The following is a 23,502-nucleotide window of genomic DNA, read 5'->3' as shown; positions in this document are numbered from 1 at the left end:
CAAAACTGCACAGTTTCGATAATTGGACAGGATAAACTTTCCTCAGCTATTTTTTTAATGCAACTGCTGTTCAGTAGCAAATCATTAAAATGCTGTTTTTTATGTTGTTTTTATTCATATTGCCGAAGAGCTTCGATGTGACAGCATAGTGTCGATGCTATGATACAATGGGCTCGCTCAAGGTCATATTTGACAAGACAACATTAGAGGGCATATTGGATTGTGGGGAAGGGGGCTGGGGAAAAGCAGAGGAAAATATACACATGTCCTCTTTTGGATATCCTCCTGTAATCAGGTACATTTAACATACAATTGTCAAATTGTTTTAATGAAGAATAGACACTTTAATAAGTGTTTAATCAGTGTGCAACAATATACAGCCTTGGTGCATGGTATACTTGTTCTTTGTGTACGCATGAGGTTGTTGTGGATGAGAGCAGCCAACATAAAACCAATATACTCCTTTGTCACCAGACTCTCCAGGTGATGTATGTCCTTTTGCCCTCTGGAGTGTTATGAGGGGAGCCAAAAATATAGGAAGAATATGGATTTCTGGACGTCCTTTCGATGGCATGTTTGTTGCTTCGTTTTGGCAATACAAATCAAGGTAATTGCTAAAGAGGAATTTGAATCTGCAGTATGTGTGCATGTTTGCTATACATTATTTTGCTGTTTACAGTATTAAGGATTCGATCCCAGGTTTGGACCTTGGTGTGGAGTTTGCATGTCCTCCCTTGGCTTGCAGAGTTTTCTCTGGGTACTCCAAATTACTCCAACATCCCAAAAAACACACATGGTAGGCTAGTTAATTGTATATAATTTTGTAGCTGGGAGGAGCTTGTAAGTAACAAATATTAAAGATTTAGCTCATGGAAAAAGAAAAAAGTTTGATGATGAAATTGTGCATGATGAAAAATAAACCAGATGAAACACAGGAAAGTTTGAAAAAGAATAAGGCACTTGAGAGGCGGTGAATGGTCTCTCCCAAGGGTCAAGCTGTCAGAGTGCCATGTTTGTTTTTTTTCCTCTTTTCTTCATCTCAACGTCCCGCTGTGACTTTACATTAAACCAAGGGTAAAGGAGAGAGCGCTCTGGATTTTTTTTTCGACATTGCATCTGACACCTCTTTGTGACACACTTTGTGAGCACCTTCGTAGAGGATAGTGCATCTCCTAAGATCTGTTTCCCACACATATTTTAGTCTGGTAAAGCAAACTTCGGATACCGAAAGTGTAGCAAATGCGGCAAAAAAAAAAACTTCTAGGACAAGTGATGCATGGAATAGCAGTGGGTGCAATTATTACTTGTGCTGAATTTCATCATAGGCAACTCATGTCGGGGTTCAGAGCCATGGGCACCGGCAAAAAAGCAGAATGCTTCTCTTGGTAGGTGAGCGGAGTATTGCTCCGAAGTACTGCTGAAGGCACAGAGCCAATTACTGCAGGTATAGATAAAGTGAGTAATATTTTGATATAGTAAATGTCATTTTTATATGAATGTGATCTAAGGTTGTATAGCCATCCAGTATTTTATTATTTATTTATTTTTCTCCAGCACAAATATTATCACAGAGGAAGAAGTGAGCAGTATACTATCTGTAGAATATTATTGTAATTGTGGTACTGAAAATAAATCAATGTATATTTTATTATAGTGTCCACCTATCCCAAACATCTGCATGAACAAAAATTCACATAGCAACTCCCACACAGCCCAATATTTATAAAACCATTGTTTGTGGGGGAGCAAAATAAAAGGACCTCCAAATGATGAATGCCCCTGTCTCAACTATCCTCCCTCTGTTAGATTGTCAGCATCGTTTACCCCCACCATATTTCCTCACTTTAATAATTTAGTTGCAAGGTGAGAGGATGCTGCACAGCTCCTAAAAGTCCTCTGGCTCCAGATGTCTCGACCAGATGTCCCATTATTTCTGCAGTGGTCATATCACTAACCCCACCCCCTGCCCCCCATTCCCCCTTCCAGCCCCCTTCTTTATTGGTTTCAAACACTCTTCACCTTTATTAACATCGAAGCTGATACACATTGACAGAAATACACACAGGCCGGCTGTGCATCATCAAAAACACACACATGAGCATGGAACACACTCATTTTATAGAAATTTTAATTAAATGTAAATATATGTTAACTTCTTTATTTATAAATGTCAACACATTCTAAAAAAATCACGTTTTTGCGAATAGTTAAACATAATTTGGGTAATATGTATAGTAGTATATAGGTTTTAATTAAATCCAGAATTTAATTGTAGTGTCTCTGGTGTTACTACCAATAGATGGCAGTAAAGCACTATGTCAAATACTGTCATTCACCTCTAGGTGTTTGCTGTTGTCACTGTTGGTGCCACCTATCTTATTTCGTCTCAGATGTGTCTCTCCCATTGTAGCATTTGAAGATAAAACCTGCCTGTGCACGCTGGTATCATTTAGGAATCTGTTCCTGCTGACAGCACATGGATAGTTAGAGTAGTGATAGAGGAGGGATGATGTGTGAGGAGAAGAACAGGTGAGAAGGAGGGAAGAGAGAGGACAAGGAACTGAAAGAACGTAAAGTGGGATGAAAAAAAAGACGCAAGTGACGCACTAGAGTTATTGGCGTGTGACGTGGTGTTAATCTCCACTGCAGCCCTTCTGAAAATGTCCCCTTGCTTTTGGTCCCTTCTTCTCCATACTCATTCAAGCACTTCGTGTCCTCTTTCACCTTCTCAAGTTTCATTTTTTCTTCAATGCCTTTGCATACGCGACCTCTGGGCCAAGTCTTTGCCTGACACTGCTTTGGAATGAACATCAGGGATGACCCCCTAAAAAGGTCAGAGGAGCAAAGCACTCCCGCAAGGACTTCTGTTCATCTATGACCTCAGGCTGGTTGTGCTGAGTGGACAGTGGACAGTGAGTTAGTCTCAGATATTAGTCCCTGAAAATGATCCTCTATTACAAACAGCCCCTCACATGGGTGGTAAACAAATACACTCGGTGTAATGGTGGAATGTCCCAATACATTTGCCCATATATTGTTAAATTGTAAACATGAGATGTGAATCTGACTCTAAAGCATGCTTACCAGCATCATCCCCAAATGATAGCGACACAACGGTCATTGTACTTGATGGCATATATTAACAGTACCGGGCACCTCATTCTCTTCTATTTATATGACACACCATAAAGCTTGTGTTTGGATAAATGATCACATAGTTTAAAATCACAAGATAAATATACTATAAACAATGGTTGTAATGTAGTAGTACAAGGTTTTACCAAACATTAAACTGTTTTATGATGGTAACAACACATAACCTTGACCTGTAAAATAATATTACCTGACTCACATTATTATTCTGTGCGCTGGCTGAACCACCACCGGAATCACAGCACACTTTAAAACTCTGATTGATATCAATATTCTAAATTGTATAGTTAACAACATAATGAGTCAAGTACAGAAAAGCTTCAGCATCAGGAATCACCTATCTGTCCTTCAATGGTGGGCCTAAGCAGTACAGATAATGGCTTGTTTTGTAGAAGTTGGACCTTATTTCATGAGGAATCTCTTTACTAGAAAAAATCCCCAGAAATTCCAAGATTTTATTCTACCTCAAAATTTCAATGTTGGGTAAACAACCACTTTGTTGTTGTTAATTTATCTGGGGGTTCTTCTTTTACCTCAGACTACAGAGAAATAGTCAATCTCCATTGTGTCACAAACACACATCCATTCCACTCAATTGATATTGACACAAAATGAAAAAGGCACCTAATAATAGCAATATTATTTTTGATTGTTTCCTTGTGATTAACAGGGAACAGAACGTCTCGCGAAAAGTAAAGAGGTAAGGTTTCAGTAACTTGAACTGCAACAACGATGCACAGTAAAAAAATGAATGAATGAATATATGATACAATATTTAAATCTATTTACAGGAGCTTATAGTACATTCACTCTCACTGGGAGACGATTCAGGTTGTGGCACTGATGGTTTATTCTTGTGAGAAAAACATGGTGATGGGTTGTTGCTGTTTTTTCCTCTACCAAAATCCCCTGGTTAAACTCCATCAACAAGATTGTTAAATTCGACAGCTCAATTCATTTTTTGCCAGAGTGGCATACCGCAAAAGCATAAGTTTGACGTCTTGTCAAAGCGTTTTCCTTTCGGTGATGGTCATCATCTTCCGACTCCTGTCAGTAGACTGAGCTCACCAGAGGACTCTTTTGCAGAGGCATTGGCCTTGTTCAAACTTACCGACTACAAGAAAAAAGTAAACACCCACACAAAACTGTGAGGGAACCAAAAGCAAAGGGGAGACTTCATACTAATGGGATACAACAAAGAAAGAGGTTGGGCCAGGCTACGATATGTGCAGCCAATCAAGTCATGGGGTCATTGGTGGTCACTTATTAGTGAATTGGTTGGTCGATAAATCTGCTTACATCTTGCTTGTGAAAATGCTAAAATTGCTTGGGAGGTAAAATGTAGCGTAGTTGCATTGAAATTCAGCATTGAGTCCTCACTGTTACGTATTTATCATGTTCATGTTTTTGAGAGGAAACCCGAGTTCCTGGAGAAAACCCACACAGGCACAGGGATGACATGGAAACACCACACAGGATGACCCATCGGGCATCAAACCCTCAATCGCATAACTGTGAGGTTGATCTGCTTACCACTCGCTCACTCTGCAGGAAAAAAAATAACAATGGTCAAAAAAAATTCAGTACTAAAGTACTAAAGCACTAAAGTGCCCCAAAACCTGGGAGGGTACTTTACTTTACTTTTCTGAATTTGATAGATTGGACTTTGCTCAGGGTTAACCCTAAACCAGAGTCCTTTTCTTTGTATAATGAACCACCCACAGACGAGTGTGTATGTATTGTCTTTTTCTGCATGGAAGTGTCCAAGATATTCGTATTCTAAAACTCCTGACTACTGGTGGAGAAATGGTTCAAATCCTCACTCGCATTTTGTGTTCTTTTTCGCATCACTTAATTTCTCAATTTCAGCGCCAGCTCTTTTCCCTCTCTGGGATGCACCTTGCCAAAGGGATTGCTGCCAGTGTGACGTTCAGTCAAAGCTTTTCGTGGTTTTAACAGCTGAGACAAATAAATGAGCCAATGCAAACTAAAGCCCGTAACATATCTTATGATAAACCTGAATAAGACTTAAATGGATAATTAAAAAAAAAAGTAACACTTGTTGTTACATTGTGAAATTTGATTTATGTTCCCCTACGCTGTCACCTCAAAGCGTGAATAGTTGAAAATACAGTGACTGAGTTATTGGGGACTAGTGAAGGTGTTAAACTCTGCACATTACATGAAAGTTTGGGATTGGCTGAATTTTTGTAACATGTAAAAATGCCTCATTCAAACACAGAGTGAATTTTCAACACCCACTATGAAGTAAAAGCCAAGGTTCTAAACGATAGCCTTATAAATTTTGAGGCAAACCTACCAATCAATACATTAAAATATTTGTATATTTCATAATTCTAAGCAATGGGGAGTATATATAATGTATAGAAATAATGCAAGCAAAAGGCCAACATTTCAAATTGTTGTAATCCCTTTCTACACACGCCAACACACTTTGTAGACATGCATAATTGGATCCTACATACTGTTCACAAAGGGAGACCCATCTGGAGGGTATGTTTATGTGTTCATGTTTGTGATTTTGTATGTGAATTAGGAAGTACATTTGTCTCATAGGCCACCCTCAGGCCCTGAGCCGCATTTGTGCCCATCCATCAGCCAGATGAGTTGTGTCCTTTTCACAGTGCTGACAGCATCTGGGGAAGAAAAACAAAATAAATCAGACATCATATTTGTATCTTAAGACCAATATCAATAATTACTCTTTTGAGCCCGTTTGCCTTTGAACACAGGACTTGAGATTCAATTATTGAATGAGGACAACTGATGTTTTTAACAAGAATTGTCATTTATTTTGTATTTGTATTTGTCATTGTCAAATACTAACAATTGCTATTTTCACTAGGATTCCCAATTTTTTCTAAAGGCAAAATAATTGACTCTACATTGGACAAATTTCACACAAACCAAGTCAATGTTATTCATAATGTCACTTTCACAATTGCCAAAATTCTGCCAAAACGCTTTGCAGAGTACATGACATGACAAACTAAAACAATACTAGTACAATCAACCCAATATTTCATGTCCGTCCCTACATCCTCTTTGATACTGCAAGCAGTTACAATTGACTTCAAAGACGTTATGATCACAACATGCATGGCGTTACAAACACGCAACTGGGGCATGTGCACATATATACAGAAATATTGGTTCAACTTTTCATCACCATGTTAAATTGCTTCACTTCACTCCTCTCACACTGAATGTTTTCCACATCTTGAATCCGCACTCTATGTATTTAGTTGTCCCATTGCGAACATTCAAGCACAGATCATAGATGCATAGATGCTTTGCGCTATTTGTCTGTCTGGGCAGTTAAGCGAGTAAATTTTGTGAATTGTGATTAATTATGTGATCTATTAACTCGCGACTGTTTTTTTTTTTTAAATTTCAGTCTCATGTGAAAAAACAGTTTACAATTGTAAAGATGATTTTCCTTGAAAAACATGCTGTTGAACGTGTGGTTAGGACACCAACCTCACATTTCTGTATTAAAGGGTTCAAGCCCGGATTTCAACCTTCCTATGTGGCATTTCTCCTTGTGCCTCCATGGGTTTTCTCAGTTTGCTCAGACCCACATTTAAAAATCATGCAAGGTAGGCTTGGTGAACATTCTGAAATGTCCTTATATGTGAGTGTGTGGGTGAATGATTGTCTGTCTCCTTGTGCCCTGCAATTGGCTGGCAATCATTCAGGGTATACTCCGCCTATAACTCATAGGTAACTGAGCAACTCCAAAACCCTCGTGAGGATAAGTGGCATATTTAAGAATGAATGAATTTGTAAAAATGACTCTCTAACTCCCTGAGGATGGCAACGATTGAACACTACACTTGGCTTTTCTTCTGAAAAATTAAAAAAACAAGAGAAAATAATGTTACATATTTTTTTTCTAATAAAATGGATGAGTTCAAATGATTGTGTATTCCTTTTTTCAGTTTTGTTCTATTGTTGTTTCTTGTAATTTTTGGAATTCTTAATTTTTGTTATTAATAATCATTGCTTATTGAATAAATTGATGAAATAAGTGATTCTCAGCTTTTTCTTGTCAAGGGTTGCCAGTGCTAGTCACTTGCATGATTTGTTCAGCACAGTTTTTACACTGGATGCTCGTGCTGACGCACTGTGCTGTTTAATGTTGCATAATTGTTGTTTGGTAGTTGTTGTTTTCTCTATTTGCCCAGGGACAACAGATGGAAAGAAGCTATTACCTGACTTGGGTCCAATTTCTTTTAATTGTGCAGTGTGTGTAAAATTTCTAAACTTATCTTCACAGTCACTTTGGGAATACGATTTCATGATCACTTCAACAGTTTCAGTAAAAGCATGAATTGGTTTGCAAAACCTTGCATGATTTCATTTTTCCTCTTAAAAAACATTGCCCACCTGCCATGCCAGACCACACATTTCCACATCCGTGGTGAACACCATACAAATACTCTCTCCGCTGCAGGCAACAGTTGCAGATGCACCTTTATTTCCATCCTGCTTCCCATTTGCTATCAAGTGCCTTTCCTTCCCATGTCGACATGTTTTTTCCATCTTCCTAGGGGGTTGCGCACATCCCTTGAGCCTCTCTCCGTCTATCTCCCCGTTTCATCTCATCAGATTCTTATTTTAAGAAGGCACTACACCCCTAATAGTGTTGAGAGAGGTGGACGCACAAAATGGGGATGTTGGTGTGCTAAATGCCAATTCAGTCTAGTGTGTAAATGCTGCAACCACAACATGAATGACAAATGACACAATGGTAAAGTCAAATTGTCAGATACATTCATTGACAACTATTAGCATTTTGAATAGACTCACGCGTCCTCGATTGGCAAGGATGAATTGTTGCCTCATTTGTTCATACATGAGTGGTATAATGTGATTGTATTCTGAGGGCTTTTTGTTTTGTGTTTAGCACTAATGTATTTTGGTATTGCAAATGCCATCAAGCTATTTTCGTCTCTTGACTACATTAAATCAGTGGTTTTCAGCCACCAGTGTTGGTACACAAGTAAAAGAAATAATTATTTCAATTTTACACATCAATGCTAAAGTATGAAGATTAGGTTCTAATGGCACACTGACCCTCAGGGTTGCCAGATCAGAAAGGCAGTTGCAACTCAATCACAAAAAAATAAAAAACAATAAAAATAAATAAATACATAAATAAATAAATAAATAAATAAATAAATAAATAAATAAATACAACCCCCACCACCTCACGTTTGGTGGGAGCTCACCCAATCTGTCAACGTTGCTGCACCTACGCATTCACTGCGCATGAGCTCTACATACAACAAATAAACATGTTTCAGAAACACTTTTTCTGTTCGAAGCAGTGCCAACGGCACTTGGTGTGCAATAAACAGTGCCCTTGGCTCTCAGTAGTCATTGGCGCATTGTGCAGATGGCGCAAAGCCAGGGTTCCCTCGTGCACACCTGGCATAAAGATTTTTTTTCAAACAAATAGTGCATGATTCCAGCACAGAAAAACCCATTCTTTGCAAATGTCGGTCAGGCATTTAAAAAAAAAATCACTTTTTTGAAGTTTCCGAGGGAAATGGGTCACTTGAAAAATGTCTCTCACCCCGACAGTCTTGCTGAAACTTGTATATCCATTTAAATCTCGTCTTTCTCATTGACGGTGGCTTTCGTGCTTGTGGCATTATGATTCACTTATATCGTGTATTATATATATGCACAGTGCAGTGAAGTAATACCTACGAGAATGTTGAAATTGCATAGATGTCAGTTAGCCTCTTGTCTGAGTACTCATCTCCTAGCCACAGTTAATCGTTTTAATAGGTTCCAAGGTTAATCATAACATTTGGGTTCAGTTTAATGAATGTTTTACAGTATTTATCTTCTAAAGTAGACACATTCCCCAACTTGGAATGTTTTTCATTTTTGGGGGGATAAAAAAGAGCTTTTAAGATACAGTTAAGAGAATCATCCCTCTGCTAATTATTGTCATTTGGTTGAGGTCCCGCTCACTTCCTATCCATTCTGTTATGGTCAACTGAAAGTGGTGAAATGTATTCATCAGGAAAGATGAAGGTATCTGGGAAATAATGTAGGTGTATTTTAATCTTGATATACCTGGCCATTGCGCATTCAAACCACATGTCTCTTCTTTGCAGTATACGCTGTTTCTTTGAGGTGAAGGCAGACAAGTGAGTCTTGACCTGAGGAGTCAGCCTGTCTGTGTTTCCTCTTTTTTGCACTGTCTTCCTGTGTGTGGCACATTTACCCTCTCTTTCTACACTATATTTTCTTAGTTCATCCACACATCCGTTGCTCTGTTGTGTTTACTGTTGCTGCCTAGTGCCTTCCACTTCCCATCCCTTAACATCCTCCAGCCAATTTCCCCATAGTCTTTGTTCTAACATCGAATTTTCTTTCTATATCATTGCTAATCTACCTTTCATTCAAGGTTCCTACAAGGTCTGATGAACTCCCTCTGTTTTTATGCCCTGTGTTTGCAATTTCTATCCCCCGCCATCATGAAACACATTGCTTTGTGTAAGGCTCCATTGGCCCCACCCAAAATGACTATGTCGAGTCTCACAGAGACCAGGCCGCTGAAGATTACACTTCAGTGGGCAACCTTTCTCTCTGGGAGTCTTTTCCCAGCAGATGTTGCCAATGCAACCTATTATCACCCCATTTTATGTCTTTTTTCCACTTCATTTTCTTCAGTTATTCAAAGTTACATGCTGTTTTGCGAGTTAAGATACATTCCATAGTAATGACAAAAGGACATTGGCATATGTGTCTCTCTCTATCTATTCGTCCATGTATAATCCTTGGATTAAAACATACTACTTGTGTTCTTTTTGTATTATTGTACTGTTTATTGCACCTTGTGTGTGCTATATGCCAATGTGAAGGCAACCATCTTTGTTTTCAATGATAAAAAAAAGTTGTATTTAGTGATTAATAATTGCATTTTGATTATATTATCAAAGTCAGCTGGGATAGGCTGCCGTACATGCATGCACTCTGATGAGGGAATTGTTAAATTGAACAAAATGTTGAGGGATTATGCAGTTTTGAGACGATATTTGAATTATGATGATTGAATTTATGCATGCAAACTAATCGCCAATCATTACTTACCAATCGGCATATGCAACAATGTTAATAAACAGGTCAAGCGAAGATGCAAAATTAGCTTCAACATTGCTTTGAAATAATCATAGTTACTTACTCTCAGTTCGCTATGTTTCAACCCCTCATGGCTGGCTGAGTCATCAATCGATAATTGAACTGAAAAAAAAAGACAGCTCGACAGGAGCAATTCTAGAAGAGTCAAAAATAACAAGAGAAGGAGCAATCAAACGACAGACAACATAGGTCAAAGCTGGGCCCAGGGTCCATTGTCGCTGCATGAGAAGTGATGACATTTGATGGAATTGTTCAGGTGGGATGTGATTGGCTGGCGGGGCGTTGTCTGGGGTCACATCAGTCTAGAATTGTGGAAAAAAGTTGAAAACTGATTCTCTTTTGTCGGTATCATTTGGGAGTGGGTGCGACTGGCTGTTGAGCGCAACTCTATCTAGAAGTTAGGTCTTTCAGTTATCATTTTTGAATACTGTTCTCATCATTTACTCATTCGTATCTTTAATTAAAGGCTAAGTACGTAAGAAAAGATGACAGCATTTAATTGGTAAATAAAACAGACTCCCTTTCAAATGTGTTTCTTGAACAAATTTAAGAAAATAAAACAATAAACTACAGCATTTTTGAACCAAGATGCATATTGAAATGCCAAATGTGTGATTTTTTCATTTGTGTTAAACATACAACAAGATAGGTTCACCTTTGAACTGACACCCTGTAAATTGAATGTTCCAGGTATTAGTAAAACTTTTGTTCTCAATATTCAACCCATATTCTTCATAATTTAGTGTACATGAAATATTTTGTCCTTAAATGTTTCTCTTGATGCTGTATATTGTAAATGCTTAGTAGATTGTAGATGATCACTCTGAGAATGACCACCTGGTTAAAAAAGTCACATGGAAATGCTGTAAGGGCATTACAAGTCACATTCCAAGCTGTGATGGCCAGTTGGATAGGGCAGCGCCTTGTTCACCCCACGTCCAAATTATTATACTGCTAAAAGTAAGGAACATTTTGAAGGTCACCTACAGCTTCTGATAAATAAGTTGTTGTGAATATGAACCTGGTCAAATTACTTCCTTTAAATTGTGTTTTGTCTCAGTTGCCAGTCATTGTTAAACCTCTGTCCTGGTGAGCAAGTGCTTCGGGTCGGCCCCACAGTCCTGGCATCGAGGGTTCGATTCCACCTTCCTCTGGGGAGTTTGCATGTTCACCCTAAGCTTGCGTAGGTTTTCTCCGTGTACTCCGAGTTCCTCCCCCATCCCAATAACATGATGGTAGGCTGGTTGAACACTCTAAATTGCCCCTAGGTATGAGTGTGAGCGCAAATGGTCGTCTGTCTCCTTGTGCCTTCCGATTGGCTGGCCACCAAATCAGGGTATCTCCCACCTGCTCCTCTTAGTTAGTTGGGATAGGCTCCAGCACCCACCGCGACTCGTGAGGATAAGGGGAACGGGAAATGAATGAATCAATAATAAAATGCACATTTACTCACTCACTCTCTCTTCCTCATCTGTTTCACTAAGTCTCTTGGCTTGCAGCTGTGGCTGCAATACAGCTGTGGCAACAAATGACTATCCCCATAAGACAGGACCAAATTACTATTTAATGTTTTTCTCCCTGTAGTGGTGTATTATGAATAAAATGATATGTAAATTATACATACATAATCTATATACAGATTATGTATGAACTGAACAAAATACAGTAAAAATTGATAATCTAACTACTTGTTCATAACATGAAAAATAAAAAGGAAAATAGTTTGTAATTGGGCAGAACTAAGAGATGGTAAAGAAAGCCATACAAATGGTTGAAGAGTTCAAATAAATATATTCTATACTTTAGTACTACATAAACAATTGGATCATTAATTCTCAATTGACATAATAGAATCACACCTTTATATGTATGTGCACAGCAAAGTGAGTAAGATTAAATTTTGACCAAGTGAAGAATGTCTGGCGGTCTTATTTACCTGAAAGCAGAATATAAATGTAGCAAGACATTTTCAGAATGCGACATTTGATGCCACAGCAGCACTGCTGTCAAACTGTTGTCAAGGAGAGTGTTGAGGAAAAAAAGGAGGCAGGGAGTGTAGACAGTTTCTGTTTCCTTCCTTCTCATGTCAGGCCTGCTATGTTTTTGTCAATTTGTAAATAAAAAGAAGAAAAAAATGTATATATATATATATATATATATATATATATATATATATATATATATATATATATATATATATATATATATATATATATATATATATATATATATATATATATATATATATATATATATATATATATATATATATATATATATATATATATATATATATATATATATATATATATATATATATATATATATATATATATATATATATATATATATATATATATATATATATATATATATAAATCATTAATTTATGCATATTATACATATATTTACATCTGATATTTCTCCCAGGAACAACATATCTACAGAAAAATGTTTTGAATAGGTCTCATGCATTATTATAAATTTATTGAATCTGACAAACCAAATGTTCAAGACACAACAATATGCAATGGCATGTACGTCTTCCATTTAAAAAAAATCCCAAAGTAAATTGTTAAATTTCTAATCCTCTTATTCCTTCTTGACTTTAAAAAATAACATTTTCAATAAATGTATTGCTCTCACCTTAATGACTTCCAATTCCAAATGTCACCCAAGAGAGCCACAGCAATTAGTAAAAAGATAAGTCCAAGTGTTTTTAAAAAGGATAAGGAGCCACTTCAAGATTGGGTATGTCATTCTGAGTTGTGTTGATGTATTTCAGCATTTTGGGATTGACTCTTGGGAACTGTGAGCTCTGTCACCAGAGGAAACATTTGGCAGATTAACTAAACAAGCAAGGAGCTTCATTTAAATGGGTGTATTAACATGAAATCGCTCTTTGCAAAAAAAACCATTTATAATTTACTTCTGTCCACTTCAGCTACTTCCCATCATGCAGTTTGAGGGAAACAAAGCAACATCCTCTTACAACCCAAATTACAAATAAAATGGAGCACAATCCAATCATTCATTTTATGCACTGAATATCCTCACAATAGTTGCAGGTATCCTGGAGCCTATCCCAACCAACTGTGGGCAGCAGGGAGACATCCCCTTCTATATTGATTGCCAGGCAATCGCAGCACATAAGAATACAAACAATCATTCACCCACACAGTCAAACCTGAGAGCAATTTAGAGTACAGCATCCATGCATTTTTTTGGGGTATGTGGGAGGAAATCCTCTGTTGTTTGTGGACGGATCACAACAAAATATGTAGATATATATTTTAAGAATGGGCGACACATTGGCGAGATTGAGGGTTGACTTCGAGCTCTGGCCTTCCAATAAGAAGTTTCCCTGTCCTTGGAATGTCTGGCTTTCTTGAACCTCCCAAAAACATCCATGGCAGGTTGATTGATTACTCCAAATTGTCTATACATGTGATTGATTGTTTGTCTATATATGCCCTGTGATTGGCTGGCTCTAGAATGCCTGTTTCCCATGTGAGAACAAGTGGTTCAGAAGATGAAAAGATTAATATTCTAGGGATGTACCCTGTTCAGTAGTTTCAATGCCATGCTGCCACAGTTGTGGCCTGGATTCTGGTGGTTATGTCAAGAAGGGAATCAGACCTAAAAACTCGAATGCAAAATCTATGATGCAATTCGTCTGTTTCGCGGTGGCAAGTGCAACCGCAGACATTTTTCTGGTAACGGTTTTCAATTTTAAAGTTAGAGCATAGCTCTTTTGCTCAGTTTGTTAGAGTATTCTTTACTGCTACAGTTGAAACACAGCAACTAAATTAAAGTAGTTTGTGTAATTGGAAAGAATCAATCACAATGCAGGCTGGATTTTGTATCAAATTAGAAGCATACATTAGTGTTCTTTGATTAAAAAAAGCTTGACATGGATAGTGAAGAAATGTTCCAACTGTCTTGATCGATGTCCCTAGTTTCTCTTCTCTACTGGCATAAACAGACACTAATGGCGTTAGCCTTTTCCTTCCTCTTCACTGGTCTCTCACATGGCTCACTAGTTTGGCTTGACAGCTCCTCTGCTTGTGGGTTCAATTGAAAGCCTTTTACAGCTCTGGGGTTTAGACTGATAGAAAACTTCCTTTACCTTTTGCCCTCAAGCAATGAGAAGAACGGAATGGGGTTAAAACTAGGCTATGTGGAAAGGCTAAATGGAACACGATTCTCAATTTATCCTTATATATATATATATATATATATATATATATATATATATATATATATATATATATATATATATATATATATATATATATATATATATATATATATATATATATATATATATATATATATATATATATATATATATATATATATATATATATATATATATATATATATATATATATATATATATATATATATATATATATATATATATATATATCGTCTTCCACACTTATTTAGAGCATGCTCACATTCTTTCAAGAGAACACAAACAACTCTTATATGCAATACCTTCTCTAAACAAGGTTTAGCAGGGAACAAAAAATACATGGGCCAATAATTTCCAAAACAACCTCTGGGAGAAGAGTGCATTCATCACTTGACTGATGAATGTGGGGACTGATAACAATGTTGGAAACTTTTCCGTCAAGACTAAGTAAGTACACAGAGTTGGGTCTCCAGTGAGCCTCTGTGTTATCTGGCGTGGTGCACACATCAAGGACAGTTGTGATGGAAATGATGGATGGCAGCTATTGTCAATAATGAATCTGAAATTGTCAACAGGAAACTTCATAGTTTTTTCTAATGATAGGAGGATTTGTGGAGGAGTAGATATAGCCTTGAGTGTTTTATTTTGGACTCGGATAAGCTTGACACAAAGACCGCATCAAAAAAGAAAAGACTGACACATTTTGCACTGTATATTGTGTATGTATATATATTCCACAGGAAAGTCATGATCCATATTTTATGTTCGGTATAAGGATAAAAGGAGCTGAAGCTCATTTGACTTGATGTGAGAGAAAGAAGGCACCCTGTTCCACAGTTTACTTTCTACGACTTTTATAATACTTAAATGCTTTTAACTATTACTGTGCCCAAAGCACTATGCTCTTCATGCCATGCCCACTGAGACATTTTAAGGCTCTGTTTTTTGCTCAAGGACATATATACAGTGGGCAGGCGGAACTGAGTTGAACTGCTGACTTATGGGTCAACGGCCCACCCTCAGTAGAGTGGTAACTGTGCTATGGCTCCCCTTTTATTAAAATTTTCTCGTTTATCCACATGTATTTGTTAGAACAAGAGCATCAAATGTTAAGATTACAGAGCCACACTCTAGAGAAACCATGAAAGAAATTAAGGAACATATGGGCCGTGAAACATCTGTTGCCCCAGGGGGTGGCAGGAACTGATGGAGCTCTGTTACTCCCATGGATAATACGTTACTATGATTGAATAAATGGAGCATTTAGTCTTTTACAATAATGTGTAGTTCTTAAAAGGTTTAAAAATTGCACTTGTCTTGTCTCATAAGGATGTTATGTTAAAAGAAGTCGCTGCTACTATACTCTCGACTTGTCCCTTGAGGGGTCACCACAGCGAATCAACTTTTTCCATTTCACCCTTATTTTTGCTGTAAAGTCATTTTGATGAACCAGATGAGACTACGGTAAACACTACAAACAAGATGCACCCAGTTTAGGCAAACCACACACTCAGTCCATTCCCAATTAAACAGGATGTAATGTATGTCTTAAAATCAATTTCCTGTTTCACAGACTGCTATGATCATAATCACTAAGAAGATTTGGTTTCGCAGAAGACTCATGATTGGATGAGGTATCAAAATAGCTTCCGTTTTTCCCATTTCTTCCACCTTCAATGACTTTACATTTATCAATGGAGGAAATGAGGGTCCTGACAACTTGATAATAAGGATATGGTTGGAGATTTTTTTTTTCACGTTATAATTATCTTGTTTTTTTTTCTATTTTCGCAAGAACAACAATGGATAGATAATAATAGTTCCAAATGAAAAGTAAAAATAGAGTCTCATCTACTTGGGTGAGAAAGAAATATCCAAAATCGTTTTTGTAATTAACATAAATATGCATAATGTTAGGAGGAAACTGCTTTACTCCTCAGGGTATCCGGACTCGAGCCGACCCAAGACACGCAGGAGAGACTGCGTCTCTCAGCTAGCCTGGAAACACTTTGCAATTCTCCCGGAAGAGCAGGATGAAGTGGTTTGGGGGAGGCAAGACTGAGCTTCCTGGCTAAAGCTGCTGCCCACGCGACCTGACCTCGAATAAGTGGAAGAAGATAAAGAAGAAGTATAATGTTAGACACAATTTTGTCTATATCAAACAACATTTTATGAGGTAAAAAGGAAAAAGGCCACATTCTGAGTTAAATAAATTGTGAATCGTCAGTGTTTGTGGGTTGAGATAAATAAATACGATAGTGAAAACTTTGAAATAATCACAGTATCCTCCATATGGGTTTGTATATATATGGCACAGAGGGGGGTGGCAAAGGATTTAATAGGGTAGAACCTTAATCACTAAGACTGCTAGCTTGTTTTCCCTCTGAAATGTTCGTAGATTTTAGTTGAGAAATGTTTGTTGATTTTTTTATTAGTATTTGTTGACGCAGACAAATGTGTAACGGTATATCTCACCCAATGAGGTTATCTCTCTTTAACATAGACTAAATCCTCACTAAGCTGCCAGTCCTTGTCTTCTGCCGTGCTGTGATGAATCTTGATCAACCGTCTATACTTTTGTCAAGTTCCCAGTCATCTTCAGTGTTGCGATTATCTGACATTGTATCTACTCAGGGAGAGCAGACATTTCTAAGGTCTGTTTACGCTGGCAAATCCTGTTTGATTCTGATTCCATCGTCACAATATCACCAGATATAAGTAAGCAGGGAGGCATTATCATTGGTGTGAATGAAAACAACAGTCCTTATTCAATGACAAAAACAACACTTACTCCAAAGCACAGTTGAGCCAGGCAAAATCCCAAAGGAAACTGAATACACACAACAAACCTCAGCGGGAACACAGGAGACAAAGCAAAGAGATTGATTCAGCAACCGATAGGTGAGCTATCTGGGCTCAAGAGTCGTCATTTGTGATGGCCTATACGCACAACTACTTCCCCCCAAGGGCCACTAAGGAAAACCCAAAACAAACACTTGCAACAGAACAAAAACATGATATGAGCACGAATCTGCTCTGTTTTGACTATTGATCCAGTTTGTTCATGCAAAAAAAAACAACCCAAAAATGCTATGCTTTCTTATTCATATTGTCTATTAATGCCTCTATTCATCCGTCCTTTCCGTCTATTGCTTATCCAGTCTCAGCTCATGGGTATTTTGGGGCCTCCTGCTGCTTTTAAACGGGAGGTGGTGTGCATCCTTTATTATTGTCCAGCCAATCGCAGAGTGCATACAGATAAATAAATATTCATGCCCACTTTCATACCTGCAGTCAATTTAGATGTTTTTATCAAATTGGAGTCAATGGAGACTGGATTGGATTCCTTCGAAAATGGAAAATTAACAAATGCAAAATCATGAATAGATTGGATTCACTGTATGGAAAAATAACAGTGTGGAATATTATTGCAAATATTATTGCAATGTTTACGATGTTTCTGACATGCATGTACTTGTTTATTCCCTGGTATACAAGGGCTTGTGTTTTTTGTATTTTTCATTTTTTTTTTAATCTAAAGCGCCCCATGCATATGGATGGTTTAGACCTGTTTCCCTTCCTCAATATGTTTATTTTTGATTTTTTCCCCCCTTTTAAGCTTTGCTCATAATTTTGTTGTTCAGAAGAAGACTGTCTTGATGTTAGGAATTCTAATGAGATTTATGTTTCTAGGACACCATCAAAAATTAGGCTTGCCGTCTCAGTTGGATGTTGGAAACACTCATCTGATGTTATTCTTTTTATTATTATTTAAATTGAATAACAGAGCAGAAAATGATAGACATAAGGGAAAAAAATCAAAAGGGAATATGCAAATTAATTTGACTGTTGAACAAGCAACCCCAAAAACTAACATTCTTGGGAAAATAAAATAAAACAATAATTTCCAAGATTGTAAATAAAAAAAGCGTATGGTCAATGTCCAAGAAACTCCAAGTTCTTTACCTCTATATTCCTTAAATTTATTCCATTATAGCTTGAGTTCATGTGGGGTCCTAAACATTATCACTTCATTTATTTGCAGTTCTCACATGTCAAGTTTAGACATTTTTCTACCAACAACCTAACTGCCAAGTTCAATCTCGGGATTGGTTTGGTCCATATAAAAGTTTAAATCACTGAGACATTACCCCAAAAATACTTTGAAGGAAAAACCTTTACTGAATAGAAAAAAAAGTCATAGGGTCAACATCCACTTGGATAAGAATTTGCCTACCACGCCCAAGTAAATGATACATGCCAGTTACAAGCATTGTAAGCATATTGTTGTAAAAAAATGGACAGGTAATATCATAAGCCTCTTATGTTAAGAAAAAAAAATCTTCATGTGGCATGTAGCATTCAAATGGCATCCCTCACTCCTCTCCCTATCTGTATTTTCCATTGCAATTATATCTACATGTTTGCCTTCAAACATTTTGGTGCAATTAGATGTCTGAATCTTGACCAGAAGAGATGACTTTTGTAGAGACCAAAACACTAGGCCAGTGGTTGCTTGATTGGCCCAACATATGTACTGTATACACCAACACATTCTTAACTGCACCTGGCATCATCAACCAGAATGTTTTGCTTTAAATAGTTTGTCTTGTCCTTCAGAAAACTGGTCTATTGTATGTTAAGAAGTTTAAAATGTACAGACTTTTTCAGTTAATCTGTTTTTCGGATGGGTAGGAATGAACATTTTGTGACATCTGCCACTTTTTTTCCACCTTGTTTTCGTTTTATATTGAAGTGTGTACTTTACATAAATGTAAAAAATCATACAAACCATTTGATGTATTTTTGCTGTTTTTCCCTCCACTGGACATACAGATATATTCCTATTACTATAATACTTGCATTTTGCAAATATATGTCATATAGCTAAACATGGCTATAGCTGCCAATGATTAACATTATACCATTATGGCTGATTCGTCTCATCTATTAGTTTGAAAACTATGTCAAGTCAACCAGACTTGCAATGCAAAAGCCTTAATTGTGCACTGCTCACTATCTGTTGCAAAAAAAAAAAGACAAAACAGGCAAAAAACACCCAGAAAGAAAGAAACATAATATGCATGAGACAAAGACTATTGATTGCAGTCATTTGTGACATCACCTAACCAAGTACTCTGTGAGGAGGAGCAGCTGACTCTTATTGCCCTCTCAAGGCTGAACTGAACTGTCTCAACGCTAATGAAGATGACTGATGTTGTGAAAGAAATGGAGCATGGTATGTCAGAGGACCTATTTGAAAGATACTCTGATCAAGCCACTCTTCACACACATAAGCCAAGGTTATACTTACAAAGGATTTCTTTCATGCTCTGCCTATTGTGCTCTCTTCTTGAAAGGCAGTGTGTAAAAGCCATGCTCTATGCTTTTCTCTTTTTAATCAGCATCAACATTGGACTCGCTCATCAAAAGGTCCGCATTTCCTTGAAGTCGAGTATACTTGACTAAAAAGATGAATGAAAACTGGCTCATAGTAGAAAACAAGAGAATAGCGACAATTACGGCACAGAGGAAATGGCTAATGTACTTTGGTTAAAAAAACGTGGTAGAATACATGCATTCATTTTAACTGGTTTTTTTTTCTGCACAGGTACATTGCTTCGATTTGAAAAGAAAAAGATAACTACATGAATTCATCATGGAAAGTTGACAAAAAATAAATAAACACATTGAATAAAATTGAAATAATACTTCCATCAGAAAAATAATCTTTACATAAATAATAACTGTCAAAGAACACATCCCATGACACTTCATTATCTAACATAGCATTGCACCAAATGCCACCACGTGACATTTAGCATTTGACTGTAGCCCCGTAGTGCAACACACCTACTGTGAAAATGCTTGCAAGGGAAAACATCTTAAAATGCGTGTGTGCGTGTGTATGAATGAGATAATAAAATACAATGGAGCGTTGTACATGGATTTAGCCAAGTTTGGGAATATTCTAGTTTTTAATGTTTTTGTTATTTTATTTTTATTTTTTCTTAATTCATCCAAATGAATTCACATTGTCTCTGGTGTCCTTTAGGAATTTTTGTCAACGTCCCAATGACTTAAACCACCTATTCCAGCCTATAGTGAACTAGGTTAGGGTGAAGAATCCATTGTGAGGATAAGCGGATGGATGACTAATTAATTCTTATGGTCTAACAAAATGTTTTATGAACAGAAACACAAGAACACAAATCAAAAGAAACAAATAACCGATTTAATCAGTTGATTAATAACAATACAGAAATAATTGGTGTTTGAGTTGGAAAGCAGTGTGAGAAAGCAGTTGTTCAAGATAACACTGATGAATATGATACAATCAAGTACATGTAACTGAAAAGAGAGAAGAAACAGAGAGAGGTAGTCCATTTAAAAACCGCTGAACCCTCCATGTTGGTTGATTAACATATCTTCAGATCCTGAAATAGTTCAACAGTAGGACAAGAATGACTATAAACTTAATGACATATCGATTGACTGAGACCTTTCTCTGAAGCAAGTAATTTCCTCCATCGACGATGACCTTTCATGGAGGTATTTAAAGACGGACATTGTTGGATGAAAATGTAACTGATGATCCATTGTATTTTTTTTTAGGAGCGTGTTTAAAAAAGAGCAGTCTGCCATTTGGCTTTACAACTCAAACCTATTTTATACAAATACTTTCATTTGAGCATTTACCATTCAGTCATTCATTAATTTTCTGAAACGCTTTATCCTCACTAGAGTCGTGTTAACGGAGCCTATCCCAGAGGCGGGGTCAACCTGCCTACATTGCATGTTTCTGGAATGTGGGAGGAAACTGGAGTACCCAGAGAAATCCCACGCAAGCCTTGGGAGGACATGCCACACAGGTGGACTCACCTGGATTTGAACCCAGGATGCATGGGCTGTAAGATCGACACGCTAGCCACTCAATCCAGCAGTCGGCCGCAACATCTACCAATGATTTTCATTACTAAACACATTTTTTTCATGACCACATTTTTTAAAAGTCTAATTCACATCTGTGTTGCATGGAGTCAAGCAATCTTTCAGCTGTTATTGCACTCCACAATTCCTTTGACAATGTTAAACTATTCCTTTATTCTTGGTTTTGGTTTCAGAAACAGCATTTTTGATGTCACTCCACAAGTTATCTTCAAAGAGTGCTGCACAGTACTTATAGGTAACTCTACACTGTCATTCTAGAGCTGATCATTGCCTGAGCCTTTGTTATTCTGGCTATTCTGCTATCTGTTTTGATGCTTGCCTTCCGTTCTCTGACACGTCTCTGGTTTTCACTCATTTTAGATGAAGGACCTATCCTTTTTTTCTGTCTCTTTATACCCACTCCAATCAACCCTTTATTCAAAGTATGCTGTTCTTCTGAGCAATGTGTTGAACGACCCAATTTTCCTCAGGCTTTCAAATAAAAATGCATGTTCAGCAGGTGCTGGAATCATCTTTAAATAGAATGACTTAACTGATTGAATTGCCATTTATTTTAAAATCACAACTTTCAACTAGCCACCTGATGGTGCACGATTTCACTTGCTTGACCATTATGAGGATGAATGAATGAATAAACTTTCAATAGATTCAATAAATTACCCATTTGCACAATCTAAAGTGTGTATATCCTTAACGCTGGGTTCTTATCCTCAGAAGGGTCGTGGCGGATAATGGAGCCTATTCTAGTCAACTCCGGGCACACCATAAACTGATTGCCGGCCAATTGCAGGGCGCAAGGAGACACACAACCATTCCTACTCACACTCATGCCATGATGCAATTTACACTGTTCAACCAGACTAGATGTTTTTGGGTTGCAGGAGGAGACTGGAATACCCAGAGAAAACCCACGCAAACCAGGAGAGAACATGCAAACGCCACACAGTGAGTACCCACTTCAAATCGATGTGTGCGTGTATGTGTGTGTGTGTGTGTGTGTATGGTGTGGTGTGAACATTTCCCACTGCAGCATCCAGCGGAATGGAAAAAAAAATCCCATCTGCAGCCCTATTCGCCTTGAGTGAAACATCTTGAGAAGCAGGGGGGAGTCGGTGCACTTCTCTTGGATCCTGTTGAGTTCCAGCAGGCTGTTGTGTCTCATCTAAACTCGTTCACTCTTTTATTGCTGCATGTCCTATTTACGCTGATGAATGGTCACAACCTTTTGCAAGCTCATTTCTTATTTCCTCGCTTTGTAGTAATCGTGCTTTTTCATTTGAAAAGCAGAAGAAGTATAATAATGATACATTTTCACTGCATAGCTCACTGGACCTACAGGCATAGGGAGGACATGGAAATTTGCAATCGTCAGCTTTTGGAAAAAAGACCAAAAAAAAAAAACCAAAATTACTAAAGCGGGCAATGCTGGATATTTATCTGTCAAAAAATAGGTAAATAGGAAAATAATGTGCACTTTACTGTCTATGATCAAAGAAGACATCCACTCCAATCTACCATCAAGATCAATCCAATTTTAACAGCCCAATAGTTATTGTGATCTTACAAATGACAAAAATGTACAATCTAGCCCAAAGTATATGTTACCCCCTTCCCATATTCTACTAATTAAAATTCTACCCTATTTAAAGTCAGTTTAAAATGTCTATTTCCATTATTAAAATGACCAGAAGAAATACATTTTCCTTTTATATTTGAAAAGCGGAAATTCTATTCACTGACCCCAAAAGCAAATGTTACTACTCTCCTACTTGAATTATTGATCGCGAACAATTCATACATGTTTTCCAATTTTTCTCCTGCACAGGCCAGCCTAAGCATGAGCTGCTATTTGCAGACTATGAGAGCAAATGGTAATTTCTCCCATGTGAATTTGTGCCAGAAGAGCTAAAAGGACTGGACGCAAACAGTGGGGAGAGGTGAACACCAAAACCACTTGAATATTTGCATCAGGAAATTTGATTAAGTTGTTCCCATTGATTTAACCTTTCTTTTCC

General features: G+C 37.3%; 2 long non-coding RNA genes across 2 annotated transcripts; one reads left to right on the top strand and one right to left on the bottom strand.

Moving 5' to 3' along the window:
* Positions 1-4,004: 4,004 nt before the first annotated feature.
* Positions 4,005-20,123, bottom strand: LOC144194493 (uncharacterized). Its single transcript, XR_013325902.1, has 4 exons — positions 19,851-20,123; positions 10,379-10,637; positions 5,718-5,810; positions 4,005-4,698 (listed from the first exon to the last, which is right to left on the bottom strand). It is a non-coding gene; the product is annotated as an uncharacterized LOC144194493 (long non-coding RNA).
* A 1,164-nt stretch (positions 20,124-21,287) lies between these two features.
* On the top strand, positions 21,288-21,982 carry LOC144194601 (uncharacterized). The gene is made up of 3 exons (XR_013325929.1): positions 21,288-21,446; positions 21,661-21,722; positions 21,848-21,982. It is a non-coding gene; the product is annotated as an uncharacterized LOC144194601 (long non-coding RNA).
* The last annotated feature ends 1,520 nt before the right edge of the window (positions 21,983-23,502 follow it).

Source organism: Stigmatopora nigra, chromosome 3 (assembly GCF_051989575.1).
Source record: "Stigmatopora nigra isolate UIUO_SnigA chromosome 3, RoL_Snig_1.1, whole genome shotgun sequence".
In the NCBI taxonomy this organism is placed as follows: Eukaryota; Metazoa; Chordata; class Actinopteri; order Syngnathiformes; family Syngnathidae; genus Stigmatopora; species Stigmatopora nigra.
The sequence above is the reverse complement of the archived record's forward strand: the minus strand, read 5'-3'. Positions and strand labels throughout refer to the sequence as shown.